Source organism: Schistocerca cancellata, chromosome 8, assembly GCF_023864275.1.
Source record: "Schistocerca cancellata isolate TAMUIC-IGC-003103 chromosome 8, iqSchCanc2.1, whole genome shotgun sequence".
Classification (NCBI taxonomy): Eukaryota; Metazoa; Arthropoda; class Insecta; order Orthoptera; family Acrididae; genus Schistocerca; species Schistocerca cancellata.
Window position 1 is genome coordinate 445,056,247 of NC_064633.1, and position 15,719 is coordinate 445,071,965.

The 15,719-nt window shown below is 42.9% G+C and overlaps 1 protein-coding gene across 3 annotated transcripts in view; it reads left to right on the top strand.

Moving 5' to 3' along the window:
• LOC126094681 (dihydropyrimidinase-like) overlaps positions 1–15,719 on the top strand; it is a 346,768-nt gene that overhangs the window by 202,825 nt on the left and 128,224 nt on the right. The window lies entirely within an intron of this gene.

Here is a 15,719-nt window from a genome sequence, read left to right on the forward strand (position 1 = left end):
TAATGTTGGTATGTCGTTAGCACAGTGTCCATGAAAAGTTCTCACGAACTGGTAAGGCTAAAGCGTTATTTAAAAAAATTCTGGCAAATAGTATGTAGTAAATTAATGGACTGCGTAGTAAATTAATGAGCTAAAGCCAAAATACCGGTTCTACGCCGTTGAAAATCTGTTTCAACGTCTGATGTGTGCGTGTCAGAAAGTATATATGGTCTTAAAGTCTCCTTCAGATCACTTTGCATCCACTGACACTGCGAAGAAATGCTGCAATTACCAATTCATCACTCGGTCCGTTCGCGCGTCGTGTAACCGGAATCTACCCATGACCATCTCCCCAACCTTATAAGTCAATATTGTTTAAAATTCTGTCTGAATTTCACTTTTAATACTATCATTTTTTTGAGCACCCTGCAAGGAGCACATACTTTCTATTTCCTACAAGGTGATATGTGATTCACTCCTCCAAAATATTTTGAATGTGAAGAATTAACAAACACCATCCTAATTAACAATCTTAGTTAAATTGTAGATCCACTCATAGCTAGCTGAATGGATAATGGTAAATCGGATCTGTGGCACAGACACTATGTGGTTGAAACAAATCATCTAGCTGGTGACTGCTTTACATGTGCTTGAGAAATTGTTCCAAAATTCAGTGCTGTCTGATTGTACAATTAGTGGAGTCCCTCCGTTATTTCGTAGGTTTCTGCTCTTGAAATGAAAGTTAGAAAATTCCTAGTCCAGTCCAGTTGCTCCGTATCGATACTGTATCATTTATATCAAGATATCTGAAATGATTTGATTCACCGCTGTAGTGTCAGCTCTTTAAATTTTATTAGATTATATTAGATTAATTATTCATTCCATAGGCCCACAAAAGAGGGGATCCTCCTGGGTGTGAAATACTTCAGATAAACACATTACAAAAATGTAATTAGAAAAACTTGAGTTTCATTAATTTTAATGATAATCAGTCAATAAACAGTAAAAATATGTACATGAGTTAAAATTAAACTTCTAATATTTACAGGTTTAATACTTACATCTGCTTTCATTAAATCCAACATTCATACAGTAGCTAGTTACTTGGCTATTACAACCAAGTATTGTCAAAAATTAAAGTAAATTATTCATTTCAATGATCCTCAGTTAAGAAGAGTCAAATTATGTACAAGATTTAAAATTAAACTTCCACTATTTACAGACTTAAGACTTACATCTGCTTTCCATACATCTATTCACACAGTAGGTAGTTACTTGGCTGTTACAACCAAGTATTGTCAAAAATTAAAGTATAATACATTTTTATTAAAATGGTCTACTGCACTTGTTGAGAAATTCATGGATGGAATAGAAGGAGTTGGCCACCAAAAATTCTTTTAAATTATGTTTAAATTGTGCCTTGTCTGAAACTAAACTCTTAATGGTTGCTGGTAACTTATTGAAAATATGCGTTGCTGAATACTGCACTCCCTTCTGGGCAAGAGTAAGTGATTTCAAATCTTTATGTATACTGTTCTTATTCCTAGTATTGATACTGTGTACTAAGCAGTTAGTTGGAGAGATGTATTATTTACAACAAACTTCATTAAGGAATAAATATACTGAGAAACTGTGGTTAATATGCCCAATTCATTGAATAGGTTTCGACATGATGTTCTTGGATTAACACTACACATTACTCTTATTATACGATTCTGTACTCTAAAAATTTTTTCTCGGTTTGTGGAGCTACCAAAAAAATATGATACCATGTGATATAATGGAGTGAAAATATGCAAAATATGCCATTTTTTTATATTTATATCTCCCATGTTCATTCGCAATGCAAACACAGCCTTGTTTAGGCGCTTTAGGACTTCGTTAGTATGTTGCTCCCAACTGAATTTATTATCAAGTTGTAATCCCAAGAATTTTACACTCAACTTCTCCTATTTCCATGTCATCATATTTTAAACAAACACATTCTAAAGCTGCATTTTAATCAGTTGAGGTAGGTCTTAGGACTTTTATAAACACTTGGTGATCTCCGATAAATTCCTTTTACACTAGCCATGACATCGCCAACTAATCTAGTTGCGAATCCTACATATGAGTTTCAATGCTCCCTATTCAACAGTTTTATTTCGGTAGTGTTCACTGGCTGTTTGATACCGCCGATCTGCCACTTAGAAATTCATATGGAAAAGTACAGTGTTTCTGCAGTGTCATACGAACATTTCAGCCAAGAGAGGTTTGCTCTGGCTAACATCTATAATCAATTCTTCAAACTTCACTTGTATCTATCTAGCGTCATACGGATAGAAAATGAAAGATTAAAGTTTTGTAGCATGAATAAGATTACAGGGTACCCTTCTTTAAACAAAAATTTGTCCATGGAACAGATGTGGTTGTCTAAAAGATTCCAGATTAGATTTTAAACTTGCTTTGATACCTGTTAGTCATTTGAAGTTATTGGGTAAATGATCAAAAATTCTTGTTGCTGCATACTGAACTCCTATCTGAACTATTGACAGCTTTAATAATCGGCAGTATAGGTCATTTTTCTTTTGTTGTTATAGTACAGACATAGTCATTGTTCTCAAATTGTGACGGATTATTTATGGCGAATTTAATTGGCATGTATCTTGTGAAGGTGCAGTTAAAATGCCCAACTCATTGAAGAGGTACGTACAAGGTAACTGCGTGCAAACACCACATATTATTTTTGCGGCTCGCTTTTATGCAATCAGTTCTTTCTTTCAAAGATATGAATGACCGTAGAAAATTATTCCTTAAGACGTATTTTAGTGGAAATATGTAAAATACATTTATTCATTTGTTTCCGAAAACAAATAATTGTATGAAGAGCAACAGTAAATGCATTTGACTGTTTGAGCAGTTCGGTCATATTTTTCTTCCAGCTCTAGTTTTCGTCAGTATGTATACCAAAGAATTTGGAGCATTCTGCCCCGTTTAGTGACCCCTGTTCATGTGCTAAAGCAGTTGTTTGTACAACTATTTGTTGTACAGAATTGAATACAGTGTTTTTCCTAAACATGTAGTGTATGTCCATTTTCAGAGAACCATTAGATGTTATAGAGGTCGTGGTGACCTCCTATGGGGATTGGTGGAACTGGGTAAGCCAGTAATCACCCTGGGAGTGATAGCAGTGGAGCAGTGAGTGGATGCCAGGTAGTCGTCCGACATACCGCCATGAAAACATCATTCTTTAAACATTCATTTATTGTTCATCAATTGCAACAATTGTGATGACACTCGGAGAGTCCAGTATCCTCTGTACATAAAAGACAGGCAGCTTGCGAACAGATACAGCCACAAGCAAGTTGCCTAGCGGCAAGCAGGGTCATAAGGCCGTGGGCTGATGGCGGCAGCTGACCACAACAGAAGGAGGCGGCCCACAATGCAGACGAGACACTGCCCAACTGTACAAGACGGGAAGCGCTGAGGCACCAGGATCGTGCTGTGGCATAAACGTGGACGAGATGGCTCACAGTGCCAGCAGTGTCTGCCCACACGAACTGAGGCACGCATCGAGCAGTTTGGAGGCACGCATCGAGCAGTTTGCCCGCTCAAGCGAAGGCGGCTGAGCGACTGCACCGCTCTGGGCTGAAGCTGTAGGCCAACAGGTGTCCCGCCTGTTGGAGGGCACTGAGTCAACAGCATTGGTCTCAGGGTGATCAGCAGGACCGCAGCTGGCAGTGGCAGAGTCCAGAGGAGGAGACGCGTTGATCCATGTAGACTCATAGACGTTAGTAGGTCCCACGTCGAAGCTGGTTGCTGGTGGACTGCAATACTTTTGGCTAGAAATTAGGTGTACTTACTAGGGACATTCAGTAAGTAATGTAACAGTTTTTTTTTGTGAAAGTGAGCTGGTTTTATTCAGAGTTCCAATAAGTCATTTTATTCCCATTGCTTTTGACTACAAAGTCCGCCCCCAGTAGCTGAGTGGTCGGCACGACAGAATTTCAGTCCTAAGGGCCCGGGTTCGATTCCCGGCTGGGTCGGAGATTTTCTCCGCTCAGGGACTGGTTGTTATGTTGTCCTCATCATCATCATTTCATCCCCATTGATGCGCCAGTCAAATCGAAAGACTTGAACCCGGCGAACGGTCTACCCGACGGGAGGCTCTAGCCACACGACATTTTTATTTGACTACAAAACCCTATTTTTCAGCTTAATCTCCATTCAATACGACGGCCTTACGCCACCTTACTGGGAGGACTTATATTCTCGCATGGTCGGCGTCGGAGTAACCACTCCATCATCACGTACTGCTTCCCATGGAGTGCATCCTTCACTGCGCCGAACAAATGGAAGTCGGAAGGTGCGAGATCAGGGCTGCAGGGTGGATGAGGAAGAACAGTCTAATGAAGTTTTGTGAACACCTCTCGGGTGCACAGGTTTGTGTGAGGCATTGGATGGTCATGGAGAAGTCGGTTCTTCAACTTCCTAGGGGCAGCACAGTACGCTTCAGAGTTAATCGTTGCACAATGAGGAAGGACATCAAACAGAACAACCCCTTCAGAGTCCCAGAAGCCGGCCTCGGTGGCCGAGCTGTTCTAGGCGCTTCAGTCCGGAACCACGCGGCTGCTACGGTCGCAAGTTCGCATCCTGCCTCGGGCATGGATGTGAAGTCCTTAGGTTAGTTAGGTTTAAGTAGTTCTAAGTATAGGGCACTGATGACCTCAGATGTTAGGTCCCATAGTGCTCAGAGCAATTTTTTTTTTTAGTCCCAGAACGTCTCCAGGACTTTACCGGCTGATGGTGCGGCTTTGAACCTTTTCTTCGGAGTACAGCTGGTGTGATATACTTCACGGATTCTTTCCGGTTCGATGTGAAGAACCCATGTTTTATCACCTGTGACGATGTTGGACAAAAATTTTGACGTTCAGTCTTGTAACGTGCAAGCAATTCCGTATAGGTGGTCCTTCGTTGCTCTTAATGATCTTCTGTCAGGCGGCGTGGAACCCAGTGAACACCCATCTTTGAGTATCCCAACTCCCAACTGGTGGATGAGCGTGTCAGCGCGACCAAGACAACGCCCAGTTGAGCAGCAGGGGTTTGATTGTGAAACGTCGACCACTTCGAATGAGAGTGTCCGCACATTCCAACATTACCGGAGTCACGGCTGTGTGCTGCCGACCAGCACACAGGAGGTCGGTCGGGGTTGCACGACCATATTTCGGTGATGAGAGACGCCCCACCCAACGACTCACCGTGCTGTTGTTCACTACCAGGTCTCCACAGACATTCTGCAAGCGCCCATGAATATCTGTGATACACTGGCTTTCCGCCGAAAGGCTCTGCTTGGAACGCACCTCCACTACAGAAACCATTTTGAAGGCTACGTATAGTGCCGCCACCTATCGGATCTTCTGAAACAATGGGAGCTGAAGAGGGTATATTCCACGATGTCCCACAGCAAATTCCGTATTTTTTCAACTGAAATTGGTGGATAAAAAATTGTTTTGCATTACGTGTTGGACGCCCCTCGTACATGTGCTTGGCCTATCCTTGATTTGCTTGAGCACTTGCTCTTATCATTAAGCCCCAACAGAACCATGGCTCAAACGTGAAGCAAACAGGTCACCCATGGTACTGTAATTCCACCTTTTTGCTGAGTCAGTGTTATTATACCTCTGGTCCCTAGGTTAGGCTTCGAGTCGTTGGTTCTACAGTGCGTCCACTACATCTCCTATGAAAAAGTGGTGTACAATCAGACAGTGTCTGTGGTATGCCACCTAAACGAAAGGTATTCGCATCATTCTCCTTCCCACTTTCACAAAGCTGGTCGTATACGATTAATTACTACATCAAATACTGTATTACCGTAGCATCCTCATATTCACTTACAAACTAACTGTCTATAAAAAAAATTAAAAACAACGCAACATAAGCCCTTAAAACAACGCAACATAAACCATTAAATTACAACAACCCCCTGGAATAAGACAATGACATAATTTGCCACGAAACCGTCTACATATCGCTCATAAATCGATGACTACTGACATATCTGAATGCGTAAGGCACTTCACGCGTGTTCTGCTCGTCTGTCCTCAGTACCTTTCTTTCCTTTTTAGTTTTAACTTTCCCGCAGGTAACGACACTGATACTTGTGCTAAAATGTCTAGAATATCCTCAAAAGTCTTAACGCGTCATTATTAACAACGGAATCTTCTTGTCCGTAATTGTAGCTTCATACTCATGGACGGTATCATTTCTATCACCTAATATGGCCCTTGATATCGCGTCAGGACTTTTTCGTTTTGATGTGTAGGAGTCCACCAATGTAACCCACTGACTGATTTTATACTCAGGTAGCTTAACAGAAATCATCTCATTTGTTCTTGACGCTCGAGTGCTTTTGCATTCGCGAGCTGCTTCATTGAATCCCCTTTTTTCCCAGCTTGTGGAATAATAATTTCGAAAGGCGACAGCATATTCCTACCATACACCACTTCACACAGTCAGTGCCCAACACTTTCAAGAACTTTAGTTAGAATTGTACGCAGATACGACACAGGGCAGATAAACGTTCCAGTCATTGTGGTGGCTGTTCACATAATAACTTAGCATTTTATCAATAGTACGATAGACGTGTTCTGATCTTCCACTTAACTGGGGTTGGAAGGGACTCATTCCGAGCTTCCGGATTCGCAATAAATGGCGCAGCTTTTTAATCAGTTTGGATATGAAGTTGTGAGGTTACGGCTATGTCATCGACACACCCCCACGGATGTAGAAAGACCTGTTCTGCATGACCATACCGATCACGCCCCATATGATCACGTGAATTTAAAAAAAATGGCTCTGAGCACTATGGGACTTAACATCTATTGTCATCAGTCAACCTAGAACTTAGAACTACTTAAACCTAACTAACCTAAGGACATCACACAACACCCAGTCATCATGAGGCAGAGAAAATCCCTGACCCCGCCGGGAATCGAACCCGGGAACCCGGGCGCGGGAAGCGAGAACGCTACCGCACGACCACGAGCTGCGGACGTGAATTAAATTACAGGTGTCGCACAACGCATAACTTAATAAATTCAATTTATTAAACAGAGGATAGCCCTATCAGACGTGAAACGTAGGTGCTGGCCGGCCAGTGTGGCCGAGCGGTACTAGGCGCTTCAGTCTGGAACCGCGCGACCGCTATGGTCGCAGGTTCGAATCCTGCCTCGGGCATGGATGTGTGTGATGTCCTTAGGTTAGTAAGGTTTAAGTAGTTCTAGGGGACTGATGACCTCCGATGTTAAGTCCCATAGTGCTCAGAGCCATTTGAACCATGGGTGCTGTAACACACAAGATGATAATAAGCAGTTCTCCAAGCTATTGAATGAAAAAATGGTCATTACAAAACCGTATTTATTACAAGTTCCTGTAGACTTTAAATTATATACAAGTGCACTAAGACAAGGAATGGTTAATTCATTAAATATTAACACGGTTTACAATGGAATTAAAACGTCAACACTTTGGCAAAGATCGGATAATAAGTCTGAGATGACTACTGTAGAGTGAATACATTATTTGGGAAAACAACTAAGTTCACAGAAGTCACACAGTGATGGAGAGAAGTACTACAGAAGGACTCAGTACTACATTATTTGGGAAAACAACTAAGTTCACAGAAGTCACACAGTGATGGAGAGAAGTACTACAGAAGGACTCACCTACTATCCTTACTGAGTGCATGTTGAGCTCAGGACTGCTAATAAGCGTATTTTAGTTAGAAATGTGAAATATCAAATGTCAGTCAGAAATCCTTGCATACATCCTATAACCTGGGTTGCGAACGCTGCGGTTTTTCACCGTGTTTGAGGCTGTCAGTGCCAGAGAATGGCAGTGGTGGCGGTTGTGGGCTTTTAATTTATCTGGCCAGCATCAGAGGCTGTTCTCCCTCAGAGCCTCCAACCGAAGACCCTCTGTCACGACCAGCCAATGAAGATGTCCTCCACAGAGCAATCCCGCAAGACGATGCAAGATATTAAGACCGAGACTCAGAACGGAGCTTTACTCTGCCTCTGTCAGAGAGTGACTTGCGCACGACTGTCATCAGCAATGACAGCGATTCTTGCGAGTGCCAGTCAGATCCATTGAGATCAGAAACAGGCAACTTGTAACTCGCACTATCCATTATCCATCCTCTTCTGATTTTCAGCCAGTAAGACCTCTACATATGCACAAGCAGGTTCTGTTCTCCCACTCCATAGATTACTTATGTCAGCCAGTGGTAGCTGCTCTTACTGTTTCTCAGTACGGTAAATAACAAATTAGTTAGCTTGGCATCAGCCAGACGGATGTGGATACAGGTCTTCCAAGCACAAACTAGCCGCATGTCCTCTTCTCAATCCACCTTACAGATCTTATCTCTGGACTGTGCGGTGCCCAGAAATTCCTAGAACAAGGGCTTTCTGCAGCGCACGGTGCATTACGATACTTCACATCCTATAGCTGTTAGCTCGCGACTCACATCCCTGGCGCCGGCGGATACGCCACATTAAAAACGGTCTTTCATTACTCAACAGCTCTCCGTTGTTTAAGACAAACACAGAAGGCATCTGTTCGGTGGACCGGTGCAATACCTTGGACCTAGTGGCTCCTACCTGGCTCCTCTTCCTACCCTCTAGTGGAGGAGTGTCTTTGAAAAGGTCTGCGGCCCCCTAATGACCGGACACTGGCTCTCTCTCTTCTGCTCTGCTATCCTCTGCTCAATATGTGTTCAGTAGAATTCCCAACTAGTCATTTCAACTCGTCCGCAGCTCGTGGTCGTGCGGTAGCGTTCTCGCTTCCCACGCCCGGGTTCCCGGGTTCGATTCCCGGCGGGGTCAGGGATTTTCTCTGCCTCGTGATGACTGGATGTTGTGTGCTGTCCTTAGGTTAGTTAGGTTTAAATAGTTCTAAGTTCTAGGGGAGTGATGACCATAGATGTTAAGTCCCATAGTGCTCAGAGCCTTTTGAACCATCATTTCAACAATCCTCCAGAATAAGATATTAATGTGGAATTTTAGTAGTTGGATATGACTATCATTGACGTTAACTTTAAGATACTCGTGCGTCCACTTCTAGCTGAGATGATTTAGATTAGATGAGTTTATCGATTTAATAGAGTTTGATTACGATAAGTAGCAGTTTTGACAAAAAAACAGCCATAAAACATCACTTCTCCCTCGGTTTCAGAATTTGTGCAGATGTAATTACACGCAACTTGCCATGGCATGGAATAAGTACATCCCCATCCGGGGGAGTTCGACCGCCGTGCAAGTATTATTTCAGGTGACGCCACATTGGGCGACGTGCGCGTCGGTGATGATGAGATGTGGGTGAAGACAACACAACACCCAGTCCACGAGCAAAGAAAATCTCCAACCCGGACGGGAATCGAACCCTGTCCCGCTGCATGGTAGGCAAACACGTTACCACTCAGCTAAGCAGGCGGACAGATCAAGAAAATTTTCGGTTACTGCCATGGGATTCGCGTGCTCTTCATGGCACGATAAGCACGGCTTGTTAGGAAAGGGAAAGAACGTTTCTCACGGATACATTATACCATATAATGAATTCACACTTGTAAGCCGCCAGACATTCACTATAATTTCTGGTGTAAAGGTAAACTTTATTTAATGAAACATCATGCTCAAAGGCAACACCAGCTCACGAATACCTATCATGCTTTTAGATCAATTTTACAGTTACTATCCTTTAGTTAAATTGTTCATTCACACTCATTTACTTTATAAAAATGGTATTGGATCAATATTATCATTCTTTCACTGACAGCTTGCGGACTAATACAGATAAACTCCTTATTGAACACAGAATTGTTAAATCATATTCACCCTTACTTTATACTGTTGAATATTCACTATCATTCACACTCTTCAACAATGCGTACGTATAGCAAAACACAGGGAATATATATCACTATCAAAACACAATTACTCCAAACATATAAGTATACAAGTTATCAAAAATCATTTTCATTGTGTGCGTTCATGTGCACAACAAAAATAATGTACATTTGTAAGTGGTGGCACATAAACATGTTGTAAGAATTATATTAAATCATCAAACACGGTTTATGTCGTCAACACAGAGCTCAAGATTTCATAATGTATTATTGACCAATGTGAGATTTCACAACTAATATTCAGTGATTAATGTAGTTACTCTCCTGACAATATTATCACTAAATCACCACCAGACTGGCAGTTCTTTATACGTACTGGAATTCCAGTATACGCTTACTGTTCATTATTACGGCCTACAGGCCAGTCCCTGTGAAACAAAGTTGAAAAACATACAACAAATCAAAAATGTTTAATCAATTCCCGTAAGAAAAATTTAACACGCAAATATATCAATAGTCTTTCGATCTGCGCGTCACATGAGATAGTCTCTTCCAGTAGTCCAGCACAAGAGAAACGAAGTCGAAGTAGAGTTGCAAGTTAAGATTTGATGGTACGTGGCTATTTTCATTTGCAATGCCATCCCGATTTCGCATAATTGTTGGACGAACTTGCACGACACAACTCGGCCTGAGGTTTCTCTTCTCGCCACATATTGCTGTACGTTCACCCAGACAGGTAGTCATATTGTTTATGACTACAGCGTATCTACATTCATAATTGTTCAAGTCTACAGGGTGAAAAGTATTTAAACGGACAAACTCTGGGAGGTTGTAGGGGACATCAAAACAAATATTTTTCCCTAATGTCATTTTTTGCTATGAGGTGTATTTAAACCGGTAGAGGAAGATTTCTCTGGCGACAAATTAATTAAACCAACAAAAAAGTCCAGAGGGGACATATCTGGGGATCGAGCAGGCCATGGTACAGGACCACCTCTGCCAGTCCACGTTTCTGGGAACCGTCGGTCCAGGAATCGATGCACACGACGACTGAAATGTGCTGGCGCCCCGTCATGTTGGAACCCATGCGTTGTCGCGGGACCTTTTCCAGCAATTCTGGCAATGCTCTGGTGAGAAAATTGTAATAGTGCCTGCCATTTAATGGCCTAAGTAGCAGATACGGCCCAGTTAAACAGTCCCCAACAACACCGACCCACACATTAACGAAGAACCGCACTTGACGAGTGCTAGTAACTGTGGCATGTGGGTTATCCTCACTCCAAACATGCGAATTGTGCATGTTGTAGACTCCATCACAGAGGATGGAAATGTAGGATGCATTTCACAGTGTCCCAGGTACCACTGCGAAAACTGTGCTCTGGGTGGATAATCAACTGGTTCCAGGTTGTGGACACGCTGTAAGTGAAATGGACGTAACAATTGCTGTCGAAGGACTTTTCTTACATTCGTCTGATACGTCCCCACATCACGTGCAATTGCACGAGTGCTGATTGAAGGCTCCCGCTCCACATGCTGCAAGACAGCTTCCTCAAATTGCAGCGTTCTCACCGTACGACGGCGTCCCTGTCCAGGTAATCTGCTAAATGACCCGGTCTCACGCAGACGTTGGTACACAGCAGCAAAGGTCGCATGATGCGGGATACGGCGATTAGGATATTGTTGTTGATAAACCCGCGGTGCAGCTCGTCCGTTGTGGTGCGCTGCGTAGTACGAACCAACCATATCAGTGTACTCATTCCAGGTGTATCGCTCCATTAGTAAACAGAGACAATGCACTACTACACTGGCGCACAGCAGTTGCCCACAACTGAAGAGCGTAATACACACTCTACCAACTGAAGATCGTAATACGGCCTCTAACAACTGAAGAGCGTAATACAGCCTCCACCGGTTTAAATACTCCTCATAGGAAAAAATGACATTAGGGGAAAATATTTGTTTTGATGTCCACTACAATCTCCCAGAGTTTGTCGGTTTAAATACTTTTCACCCTGTGTGATTTGATTACTACTGCTCTTGCTTGTTTTACCTACGTACAAGTTCATGCTATCTAGTAGATGTTCACCCTTTCAATAGCGCAATTAAATTCATGGAACCTTAAGCAGATTATAATATCCTTCCACTCGCTCAGGAGTTCGAATATTATTTATTGCCTGATAGTGAGCCGCATAACCTTGTCGCTTCTCATTTAGCAAAAAACATTGTCTCAAGATAAAAATAGTACTCACCCCTGCCTACAGTTTTCTTGTGTTACTAGTAAGTTGTCTCTCGTGCACAGCATTTTGTGTTCATTGATCACAGTTATCGCAATTCAATGTGTGATACAAATGAAGATGAGTTCATTGGGTTACATGAGCAGCACGTAATAAACGTCTGTATAGTGCTCAGACCCCACGTGAACATAGTCATCCACCAGATCTGCTGAAACATGTGTGGCACGTTTGTTGTTGATGTTGGGCAATCAGCTGAATGAGCGCTCATGGCTTAGTGTTGGCAGGACTGCAAGGTGTCTTCCTGCCGATGCAGCTCTTGGCATCGAGCACATGGTCGAACAGTACATGGGTCCAGGTATACAGCATCTGCATTCATTTTCTCCACGGTGCATCGGGTTTTGGGCCAGCTGTGGTACATATCATGTGCCATACGGTGTTATGCCAAACTCGCCTTTCAGACGCCAGGTGTGACATAGGTCTGCATCCGGATCAGCTCCGGTGTGCCAGACACCTTATGCCCTGTGATGGTTATCTCGCCACAGCTGTCCGTCTCTCTTGCGGCTCTTCTTGATGCGTAACTCACGCAACTTGAACAGCCTTACAAAAAAACATTTTAAACAGATAATAAAAAGCAATGTGTCACACCTTCATCACAGGCCACTGCTCTTTCTTACAATTAATTCATGAAATTTACAACACATTACTTGCCTACATAGTTTATTCTAAGCTTCTCTGTTTTTGTGCCGCCAGAGGATTGGGTTAAGCTGCGAGTGGGCTATTACCTTAACATTTTTATTTGACAAATTCTCAAAATTTTGCAACCAACATTTGACAAAGTTATGTGCTACACGTTAAATTTGCATTATATCACGCAATGTCTTTAACGTTCAACACTGAGAAGAGCCAAAATGCAATTTAAAAAAATTAATACAACCCTAGTATCCCAAAATAAACTTAAAACACAAAACAACAGATACTTGAATAATTTTACATGTTCTTGGATCATGGAAACTGCCCAACAGCAGTCAGCAAAAATACACTTCGTAAAAACTTTCCCAAAACACTGGAACAGCGGGTTCACTGGAGCAAATTAAAGAAAGGAACAATCTTGTGTAGTGTGCTCAATACTACTGCGTTACTGCACTGACTGACCAGTATACAGTATCTCGCGCAGAGGCAAACTAATGTCATAACCAACCTTCGGAACACACAGTAATTAGAGATCAGTCTAGTAATAGCAAGAAGTGTTTCCTCTACAAACTGCTGCACTCTCATCAATCGAACACACTACTAATTACATCAGGAACAAAGCTAATCATCGCTTGTCACAGAAAGAATAGCCCTGCCTGATCACACACTCACAGAGGCTATGTCGCCTTGCAGGAACAGCCCAGGCAGATGACCTTCAAGCAAAATGCCTCACCAGAACCATTCGGGCAGCCCATTCTTCTTAATGTCAGCCGACTCGACCGCCGGCTGCCCAGGTGTACAGTTAAATCAGGTGTGCCGTATACAGCTGAAACCAGTCATTCGTGATTATATACCGCAAAGCTACCAAACTGTGGGGATGTTTATTTTTACATTGCATTTGGTGTTACGAAGTAGTGCCCAACATTTACGATAGGATTAAGACCGGGTGATTAAGCAAGCCAGTGGACGTGCGATACGGTGCCTTGTTCGTAATCAGCGTGTTCGGGGATGTAGGCTTGCTGCCCTGTGAAAACTTGATTGTCACGAGCATACTCATCATTGAAAATGTAGTACAACGCCGATCAAAAAGCTTCCGTTTGAAGGCTGTACAGTTCGGAGTAGGTATGCCAGTCAGGCAATATCACCGTGAGTATTGAGACAACCGTACCACCGGCGCACCAGATCGAAGCTACCCATACAGTAAAACACAGTGTCCTGCTGCGTGAGGAAGTCTGTAACTACTTGCTGTACCTTCTCGTCCGACAGGAATCGCCGAACCTTTAAGGCCTTTTTTTTTTTTAACGGAACGAAGGCGTGATAATTGCATGGGGAGAGACCAGGAATATGGGTCTCTCACTTGAGTGTTGTTGTCATTACTGGATGAGGCTGGCCTCCCAGATCCACCGGCGTTTTGTGTCGAATCGCGACCCTCACGGAATGTGCTGCACAATTCCTCACCAGTGATTTTCGACAGACATGATACCCCTATATACGAGTGTTGGAACTTTGATAGTGGCAACTATTTATTTACAGCTCGTACAAAGTAGATATGTGTTTGAAAGTTTTACTGACCTTCAAAGTGGTCACCAGCATTGTGTATAACCCGGTGCCAGCGATGTGGTAGTCGTAAGATACTCTTACAAGGGAACCTCCCCATCGCACCCCCTTCAGATTTAGTTATAAGTTGGCACAGTGGATAGGCCTTGAAAAACTGAACACAGATCAATCGAGAAAACAGGAAGAAGTTGTGTGGAACTATGAAAAAAATTAGTAAAATATACAAACTGAGTAGTCCATGCGCAACATAGGCAACATCAAGGAGAATATAAGCCTAGGACCGCCGTGGTCCCGTGGTTAGCGTGAGTAGCTGCTGAACGAAAGGTCCTTGGTTCAAGTCATCCCTCGAGCGAAAAGTTTACTTACTTTATTTTTGCAAAGTTATGATCCGTCGTTCGTTCATTGACGTCGCTCTTCACTGCAATAAGTTTAGTGTCTGTGTTTTGCGACCGCACCGCAAAACCATGCGATTAGTAGACGAAAGGACGTGCCTCTCCAATGGGAACCGAAAACATTTGATCGCAAGGTCATAGGTCAACCTATTCCTCCACAGGAAAACACGTCTGATATATTCTATACGACACTGGTGACGGCATGTGCGTCACATGACAGGAAAATGTTGTCGACCCACCTAACTTGTACACTTAGCGAATGGGTAAAAAGATTCTTCTACCTTGCCCGATTCAGGTTTTCTTGTGGATGTGATAATCACTCCAAAAAAGTGATGAAAACATAAGAGTTTGTCACATAAACTGAAAATAAAAAATTAAACTATTCGCTCGAGGGAAGACTTGAACCTAGGACCTCTCGTTCCGTAGCTGCTCTCGCTAACCACGGGACCATGGCGCTCCTTGACTCCCATTCTCCTTTATGTTGCATATCTTCGCATGGACTACTCAGTTTGTATATTTTACTCATTTTTTTCACAGTTCCACACAACTTCTTCCTGTTTTCTCGATTGATCTGTGTTCAGTTTTTCAAGGCCTATCCACTGCGCCAACTTATAACTAAATCTGAGGGGGGTGCGATGGGGAGGTTCCCTTGTTAGCAGTGCCAGTTGTGTTGACAGTTCGAGCGGCGCGGTCTATTGGCCGACGAATTTGTAGCAGTTCTGAAGCGAATGCCGTGAAGTGTTTCCTTCAGTTTAAAAACCGAGTTGAACTCACGAGAGCTGAAGTCAGGGGAGTGCAGTAGGTGGTATAGTACTTAGCAGCCCCATCAGTCAAACAAATCAGTAACAGAATGAGATTTTCACTCTGCAGCAGAGTGTACGCTGATATGAAACTTCCTGGCAGATTAAAAATGTGCAGGAGAGCTTCTGTAAAGTTTGGAAGGTAGGAACGAGGTACTGGCAGAGGTAAAGCTGTGAGGACGGGTCG